This window comes from Gymnoscopelus microlampas (assembly GCF_963454915.1).
Source record: "Gymnoscopelus microlampas genome assembly, chromosome: 3".
NCBI classification, from domain to species: domain Eukaryota; kingdom Metazoa; phylum Chordata; class Actinopteri; order Myctophiformes; family Myctophidae; genus Gymnoscopelus; species Gymnoscopelus microlampas.
Genome location: NC_139940.1, coordinates 52,278,853 through 52,288,639, shown reverse-complemented (window position 1 = coordinate 52,288,639; position 9,787 = coordinate 52,278,853).

Genomic DNA, 9,787 nt, shown 5'->3' with positions numbered 1-9,787 from the left:
AAATCACTGAAGGTGAGATGGACGCTTTTGCCACACAGAATGTGGACATTGAATAAATGATGAACCTTAAAAATACAATATTTAAAGAAAGTTAAATTAGTGCCAAGAGATAGAATGATCTACATACAGAACCAACTAAACCTACACTGCATCTCTCTCTCTCTCTCTGCTGTCCTACTGTCTGTCTGTCTGTCTGTCTGTTTGTCTGTCTCTCCTACACTGTCTCTCTCTCAGCTGTCCTACTGTCTGTCTGTCTGTCTCTCCTACACTGTCTCTCTCTCAGCTGTCCTACTGTCTGTCTGTCTGTCTGTTTGTCTGTCTCTCCTACACTGTCTCTCTCTCAGCTGTCCTACTGTCTGTCTGTCTGTCTCTCCTACACTGTCTCTCTCTCAGCTGTCCTACTGTCTGTCTGTTTCTCCTACACTATCTCTCTCTCAGCTGTCCTACTGTCTGTCTCTCCTACTCTGTGAGCTATGTAAGCTGATCTGAACCATCTCTGGAGAGAACTGACTGAGAGGAGAGGAGAGGAGAGGAGAGGAGAGGAGAGGAGAGGAGAGGAGAAACTAGTATGTCTGGACGAAGAGGAGAAACAAAAGAATGACAAAATTCATGTAACGTTCGTACGGGTATTGGTACCTGTCTGGTAACAAAATGTAAACTAAGTATATAATTAAACTTGATTATATAAAAAAGATCATGGAACTTTAATTATACAATTAAACAAGCAAACAATTATTGATATAAAACACACTGAACTTTATTGTTTTTAACCACTGAGGCCCTATTTCAATTTGTTTTGAAAAACAGCGGAGAGAGAATAAAGGGAAGAGAAAGACCAAGAGAAAGAGGGAGAGAGAGAGAGAGAGAGAGAGAGAGAGAGAGAGAGAGAGAGAGAGAGAGAGAGAGAGAGAGAGAAAGCTGAAGAGAGATATGTGTGTGTAGAAAGAGGAAGGGAGAGAGACAAAGAGAAAGAGAGACAGAGAGTGAGGAAGCGAAAGGGAGAAAAAGAAGTCAAAGAGAAAGAGAAAGTGTAAAATAGAAAGAGAGCGAAAGAGAAATACAGAGAGAAAGCAAAATAGAGAGAAGGACAAAGAGAAAGGGAAAGTTCCCCCTGCCTAGGGTTTTAAAGGTTCCGGTTCCTTAGTGATTCCCTTAACGGTCCCATTCCTTAATGGATCCCTTTAACGATTCCTACAGGGGGTTCCACATGGACCCCTCAAGTTATGGGGGTCGTGGAAATTGAAAAATCTGAGAACCACTGTGCTACACTAAATGGAACAGAGCCTTCATTAGTATCATTGGTAACACCTGTGAAGGAAGTGATAATATGGCTGCTGTGCATAGAGCCTATTATTTTGCAGGTTCCATTTGTACACTCTCAGAGTTATGGTGGTCCTTGAATGATGATGATGATGGGGCTGATGATGATGACATCATCAGCCCCTCCATCATCAGAACACAGAATGATGACATCACCACCATGCTTCCATCATCGGAAAAGAGAAGGATGACCTCATCTTGAGTGGAGAGAGATTTTTCTCCTCACCCACCCCACCCCGGACACACTCAAGGCAGTTGGCTGCCCTCCCTAGAGTGTAATTGTGCCTGAGGTTTCTTCTTCCAAAACCCATTAGACCCAAAGCCGATTCTAAAAATGTCTTCTAACTTCCAAACAGTTTTCAGAAAAAGACGTATGTTGCTATATCAGTGGTGCTCAAAACTTTCAAAGCCCTCCCAAAATGATATGTATTTGGCCCCCCATCTAAAAATATTTTGTTCCAGGGACCCCCCAGAAGCAAAGTTTTCGCTTAAAAAATAGATATATTCAAAGGTTGGAGCTTGTATCTGCTATTTTTGAATAGCCAAAGTATAAGATAATGGTTAAAGTGTTTACACAGATTCTTTCCCAGTTTTAATGGGTTAAAGGGGAGTTTTTCCCTCGCCACCGTCCGTCACATAGGAGATGTTTGCTCGCTCAGGGTGGGGTGACACACACACACACACACACACACACACACACCGGATCTGTGCTCTAAAGACAACTTGTTGTTGTGTTTTGGCAGCACTGTAATAAAATTACAACTGATTTGAATTGAACCTCCTCTTTCTGTCATGCTCGCACAAACACGCACGCACACGCACACGCACACGCACACGCACACGCACACGCACACACACACACACACACACACACACACACACAGAGACTGACTGGTCCTAATAATTAGGATAGGTAAATGCAGAGAAAAAAAATCACGTATGTATTGATGTAGTCTCACACGCATACACGCACAAGCACACACGCACGCACGCACGCACGCACAGGCACAGGCACACGCGCACGCACGCACGCACGCACGCACACGCTCAGATATTAAATAAGCACAATCTTCTCTAACATCTGATTAGCTTTTCATCATCATCATCATCACCACAGCATCCAGCCTCATAATGTGACCTGATCCTCCACTGTAGCTCCGGTACTCTGTCACACAGCATTACACATCCAGCATAGTGGAGCGAACGGCCAAACGGTCCCACTTTTGACCTATTTACGAACGTCGTCCCGAGATCCTACAGATGTCCTTAGTAAAGAGAGTCCCTGGTGGGATGCTGCGTTACATCTACCATGGTCATTATAGCTACTGTCCAATGTGTATTTTGTGCTCCCTTTTGAGAACTCGCCGATACTGAGTAATGAGCCTTTGTTAGTGTCTCAATGGCTTTATTAGTGCTAATAGCTTACAGTAGCTGAAATAACAGCAATGATGGACTTCTCATGGTTGTGGTAACGATTTAAAGTCAGCTCGTAAACAACTGGGTAGTCAGACACGAGGATCTGGATCGTCTGGATGATGGTCTACCATGGTCATTATCTACTGTCCATTGACCCACTCTAAGATCGGGATGATTTATTTTTTGAGTATTCACTTCGACTTTGACCGCTTTATTATTTTTAAATACATACATTGTCATACCATTAACCAAAAGATCAAACGTTTTTTTAAAAGCCAGCGGCTTATTTCCATTACGGTGTATGTGCACATTTTGTGTTGCGTGATGTGATGTGTACGTGTGTATTTGCGCTTAAGTCCACAGACAGTCCACACACCCAATGGTACAAAAAAAGTGTCCTCCATATGCATGTCAATCCAAGTAGGTGCAAGAAAACTCACTTTTCAGTACTCGCTGATATTGAATATGGACACGAGTACTTTTAATAATACTGCAATTGTCAATTACCACCATAATGAGACAGCTGAAATAATTATTTATGTCAGAGGTCGTTTCAATCAGGATTTTAATGGGCCATGTCCACAGAAGGCATGTTATGAGCTTTGTTTATCATGTCCAGAGGAGATGATAGGAGCGTTAATTGATGTTCAAACAACCTATCAACCGTTGGCTGCGCTCAAATGCAACGTCATCTTCGTTATTAGCACAAATAGCCCAGCTGAAACAACGGTAATGATGGATTTCTCTGTGGTGACGAGTCAAAGCCAAGCTCCTAAACGACCGGGTTGTCAGGCACAGCCATGGCGATTAAACGTGACATTGATGAGCAACACTCCTCTCCAAAAGTTTAACTATATCCTGCTTGAAACACTCTGAGCGCTGCGCCCAAAAAACGCTGGTGCTATAGGGCATAGCAGTGGTGGCCATTTTGTGGTGCCGCAGATTGAAAACCCATAGAGATTCATTCAATCATAAATCATAAAACATTTGATTCTGTGTCAAACAATATTTGAATATCTGAATTATATAATATACTATATTTAATAAATACACTTTTTCAAATATTTTAGACACAGAATCAAATGTTTTATGTTCATGATTCACCAGGAGCCTGGATGGCTTGGTTCCAGGCTTAGAATAATTTATATAAATATTTTCGGAAATCTGAATGGGGTTTCTATCTGTGGCACCACAAAATGGCCGCCACTGCTATGCCCATAAGGAAAGGAACGCTCAAGCACGTCTGTATGCTAGAAATGCATGGCAGAAAGGTCTTTACCATAGAAATGCATGGCAGAAAGGTCTTTACCATAGATTCTATGGTAAGACCTTTCTGCCATGCATTTCTATGGCATAGAAATTCATGACAGAAAGGCGCTTTCTGTGAACACTACTCCTGATTTTACCACTCCGTCTTTACTAAAGACATCTGTAGGACCCCTGGACTACCTTTACAGTTTTGATACGATAAATAGGTCAGGTTGACTGTCCCGCCAGATCGTAATGCTATGTGACGAGTCCCTTAGCTACAGCGGAGGCCGAGGTCACAGATGGGGCAACACAGAAACCAAACTCACCTGTCGATCTGGACTCCAATGTCCTTCCTCCATCTGCTCTTCCTCTCACTTCCACCTCCTTCTCTTCTTCCTCCTTCTTCTCCTCCTCCTCCTCTTTTCTCCATTTTGTTTGTTTCTCCTCCTCAACCCCTCCTTGCTGTTCCGGTCCCGTGGTGTCGTTCCAGAGGGTTCCTCCTCTCCCGGAGGCTCCGCGGACCTCCTTGTCGTTCCAGAGGGTCGCGCGGACCTCCTGCTTCTCCTCGTCTCTCCGCAGCATCTCCCTGAGGGCGTCCAGGGAGGTGAGGGTGGGCAGCGGCTGCCCCATGACCTCCTGGGCCAGGGAGGTGTACTCCCACTGGCTGCCGTCTCCCCCTTGCGTCTCGCGCCTCCAGCGCAGGTTGTAGAGGATGTCGGGGTCGGGGGTCATGATGGAGGGGTCCGGGTCGGGGTCGGTGATCACCGTCAGGTTCTCCGAGGTGCCGCTGCTCTTGCTCCGGAGACGCATCTCTTTGAAGGTGGTGACCTTTGACCCCGTGGACGATAACGACGAGGAGGAGGAGGAGTGCGACGGCGGCGGCAGCGGAGGCGACGAAGACGAGGAGGAGGAGGTGCGCGTCTTGGTTTGCGGCGGGGAGGGGGCGGGGCGTTGGGGCAGCTTCGGGGGGGGAGCGTCGGAGGTACGCCTGGCGGCGTTCGGCGGGGAGGGGGCGGGGCGTCGGGGTAGCTGCGGTGGGGGCACAGCCGCCTCGCCGGCGTCGGGCGTGAAGGCGATGAGCCAGTCGAACCTCTCGGGCCGCGCCGCGTTGGCCGAGACGCTGCAGACTTTGGCGCGGGGGACGGGGGGAAGCGGGCGGGGGGGCGGGGGAGGCGGGGGGGAGGTGGCGGCGGCGGCCGTGGAGTAGTAAAGGTCCGAGGTCAACCCACCGTTCCTCTTCCTCCTCCTGGCCAGCTCGCCGAAGGAGGTGGTCCTCGACGCTCCGACGGCGGAGGATGTGGCGGTCTCCGCTCTCTTCTTCTTCTGGGCCTCCTCCCCCTCCCCTGTTCCTCTCTTCTCCTCTCCATCTCGTCCGCTGCGCCACCCATCTGCGGCCACCTCCTCGTCTACGTCACATCGCTCCTCCTCCTGCTCTTCCTCGTCCTCGTCCTCCGTCAGTCGGACCTCATCGGGCCGGGCGGAGGGGGCGGCGCGGGCCTTCGTCTCCTCCTCCAGACCGCCCATGGCGCAGACCCCGCCCAGCTCCGGGCTGAGCCTGAGCAACTCGGCCTGCGTGAGCCCGGCGAGCATCAGCAGCTTCCTGATCTCCACGTCCAGCGCGTGGAAGGAGGGCGGGGGCGGGACGGCGGGCGGAGGAGAGGCCACGGAGGAGACAGATATGACGGGGGGAGGCGGCAGAGGGGGGGGGCGGGTGGAGGGGGGCGGCAGGGACAGGGGGGACGCCTCCTGCCGGGCGGCCTGGAGCGCGGCGAGCCTCTGCGCCTCCTTGCGGGCCAGGTGACGCCTCCGCGGCGGAGGGACGGGCGGAGCGGGGGGAAGAGACGGGGGCGGCACGGGAGGAGCCTCGAAGAGGGTGAAGTAAGGGATAGGGGGAGGCTGGGAGAGAGAGAGGGGCGGGACGGACAGGGGCGGGGACTGGGGAGGGGGCTTCTCGCAGCGGAAGGTGGAAAAGGTGGGGGAGGCGGTGGGGGAGCGAGGGGAGAAGGTGGAGAAGGTGGCGGCCGTGGGGGAGGCGGAGATGGCGATGGAGGACGTCTCCCGGCTGATGTTGACGTAGTCGTGGAGGTCGGAGGTGACGCTGGCGGTCCGCGCGGGCGGCTTGGGCGGGCGGCCCGGGGGCAGGGCGTCGGCGGGGGAGGGGGTGAGGGAGTCGGGGGCGAGCGGCTCGTCGCAGTCGGACGGCGCCGTGAGGTCGACGCCCCCGTCGTCGGAAAACTCCTGCGAGTCGCCCAGCGCCCCGCCGCGGCCCCGGTACAGCTTCCAGGGGATGTCGATGTTGCCCATCTCGTCCACAAAGTCCTCCAGGTCGTCGCGCTCCAGGTCGCGCAGGTCCAGACCCTTCTCGTGGAGCCGGGCCACGTGCACCAGCCTCACCTGCCGGTTGACCTTCTCCAGCCGGTCCAGGTGGTCCAGCCGGTCCCTCAGGATCTCCCACTGCTGCTCCAGGTCCCAGCGCGCCACCTGCACCACCTGGCTGAACCGCTCCATCTTCCCGAACTCCCCCAGGGACTCCAGGAAGTCCAGGAGACCCAGCCGGGTCACCTCCGACCCCATGTGGCCCGTCGCGTGGCCTTTGACCCCGAGGTAGTCGGCGCCGCCGGCGGAGGAGGCGGGGGACCCCGGGGCGGAGGGGTAGCCCTCGTCGGGGGAGCAAGCAGGCATGGGGGAGGTGGAGGCGGAGATGGTGGTGGTGCGGGAAGGAGGGGTCCGGACGAGTTTGAGGGGGAGGGAGGCGGGCGAGTGGCGCTCCTGGGTGGCGAGGGGAGGCGCGGAGTTGGAGAGCTCCTCCAGGTCGTGGCAGGAGGAGGAGAGGTCGGCGCAGTCCGACTCCAGGTCGGAGCAGGAGCTGATGGAGGTGGAGGAGGACGAGGAGGAGGTGGAGGAGGTGAGGGAGAAGTCCAGGAGGGAGGGCGGGCAGTCGCAGCAGGACGGGACGAGCGTGTCGTCGTCATCTTCGTCGTCGTCATCGTCGTCGTCGACCTCGTCGTCGATGCTGTCGCTGATCTCTGCGCTGCTGCTCTCCTCCTCCTCCTCCTCCTCCTCATCTTCCTCCTTCGCGTGCACGTTCTTGTTGTCTACGTCGTCGCCGTTTCGTCCCGCCTCCTTCTCCTCCTCCCCCTGCTCCTTCAGGAGGTCTCCAGAGGAGTCTGATGGTTCCTGTGGATTCCGGCTCTGAGGTGAAGAGCTAGCGGGCGACTGTTGACCCTTCACCTATAGGGATGTCACCATCATGACATTTTAGTTTAGACCATTCATTGTTGCACAAATAATTGCGATTAACGATTTAATAGTGGGTTTTTTTTTGGTGGGGGGAGGGGGGGTAGTGAACATCGGATGATATAAATCAAAAGGACATCTCTTTACCTGTTAGGCTTTGTAAACTAAAATCACACAAGGCAGATATCGAGGGCTTGGAGTGCAAATGGCGTAAGTGACATTTTCAGAGCTTTTCGTTGATTGTACTTATTTGATTAAAAACAACATAAGAAATATATTTTCTGTATAAAAACAACAACAGATTGCTTAAATATATTGTTTTTAATTAAATAATTACAATCAATGGAAAGCTCTCCTCTAAAATTCTGAAAATGCCACTTGCGCCCTTTGCACGCCAAGTCCTCGATATATACCATGAAATGACTGATAATGACTGGTACTAATAATCAGAATAGCAAAAACAGCCGACCTACAAGCAGAGTGGCAGGCAGCCTGTAGATCAGCTATTTTCGCAATCTTTGTTTCAACAGATGAATTTGTACAGAGGAATGGAAACGATGCCGACGACGCAACAATAATCGCGATGACGTCAAAACATTGCGATCGGGTGATTACGTAATAACGTAAGGCTTACCTTTGCCTCCCCTCCTCCTCCTCCTCCCTTCCCATCATGCCTCTGGGGCAGCGGGGGCGGGGCGGGCGGCAGCTGCAGGCGGAGCTGCCGGCGGATGGAGACGGCGTTGTTGTTGTTGTGGTTGTGGTTGAACATGCTGTTGCTGTCCTGCGGCGAGCGCCCGTCGCAGCACAGGCACGGCAGGCTGGGCTCGTTGCAGTTGGCGTCCAGGGCCAGCAGGGGGGAGGAGGGGGCGGGGGAGGCGGAGATCGAGGGGAGGGGAGGGAGTGGGGGTTGGGGGGCGGTGGCCCGGGCTGGGGCACGGCCGGTGGCTTTGGCTGCGGCCGCCGCCGCCTTCGGCGCCGTCGTCCCGCTGACGCGGGCGATCCGCGGTTTGAACTTGCCGCGGTTGGACGGGGGCGCAGCAGACGCCGGCTGCTTGTGAAGTCCGAGTCGGGATTGGGCGGCCACTCGAGGTTGGACGCCGGCCCTGGTGGTGGTCCGACTAGGGGGGTCTTTGTTGAGGCGGCGCGGGGAGGAAGCGGCGACGGTGTTCATGTTTCTATCCTCCCTGCGGAACCCGCAGGCGCCCCCTTGCGCCGCCTTGGGTTCCGCCGTCATGGCGCCGTTGGGCCCACCCCCACGCCTCCACGGTCTGCAGGGCTGAGCCGGTCGACCGACGGACTGCATCGTGACAAACCCAGTCGATGGTGTGACAGTCAATTATTTCTGTTGCTATAGAAACAAGCGTTTTTGGCTGTTATTTTCCTATGTGTGCGAGTCTCTGACAATCACATCTTGGCTTGGATCCCAGACTCCTGAAACATCAAAGGAGACAATGAGTCAACACTGACAGGCTCTTCAGCTGCCAATTATAGACCAAACCAGAACCTGAACCAAAACCTGAACCTGGCCCACTATTACCTCCATTACTGCAGGATTCTGCTTCACTCACTTGCAGTTTCGACCCCCCTGGGGAACAGATAAGATCACGCGGAAATTGAGTCTATTTTTTTCTCGTTAGCTCTCTTTCCCTCTCTCTCTCTCTCTCCCCCTCATATCTTCATCATCATCTTCTCTTACTCACAGTCTCTCCCTCTCGTTGCCTTCTTACTGTCACCCTCTATATAGCTCTCTTTCATCATCATTCATTTAGTCTTAACAGGATTAACTGTAAGTAAAAACGTGACACTTCATCCTGGGTGCTGGAAAAAAACAATGGCATATAAAAGCAAGCAGGACTTAATTAAAATGAAACATATTGTATTTATCTTTTGCTGAATGTGTCGGTTTATTTTGTAACAATAGTGTGTGGATGTCTTTTTTTCTACGGAAATGAATTAGTGGCTAATGACTAACTGACTGATTGATACTAATTATTGTCCAATGCTAATGCATGTACATGTAATATGGAATGACATTTCACTTTATATTCAAATACACGGTAACAAATGTTCTGCCTGCACTGCACCTAGAGGAGGTATGGTAGACGGGACTCCCGCTTTCTTTGGTGTGTCACCCAGGTGGCGCATAAACCCTAACCTTTAGCTGCCTAACCCTAACCTCACAAACACTATGCCTAACCCTAACCTTAACCCTAACCTCACAAACACTATGCCTAACCCTAACCTTAACCCTAACCTCACAAACACTATGCCTAACCCTAACCTCACAAACACTATGCCTAACCCTAACCTCACAAACACTATGCCTAACCCTAACCTTAACCCTAACCTCACAAACACTATGCCTAACCCTAACCTTAACCCTAACCTCACAAACACTATGCCTAACCCTAACCTCACAAACACTATGCCTAACCTTAACCCTAACCTCACAAACACTATGCCTAACCTTAACCCTAACCTCACAAATACTATGCCTAACCTTAACCCTAACCTCACAAATACTATGCCTAACCTTAACCCTAACCTCACAAATACTATGCCT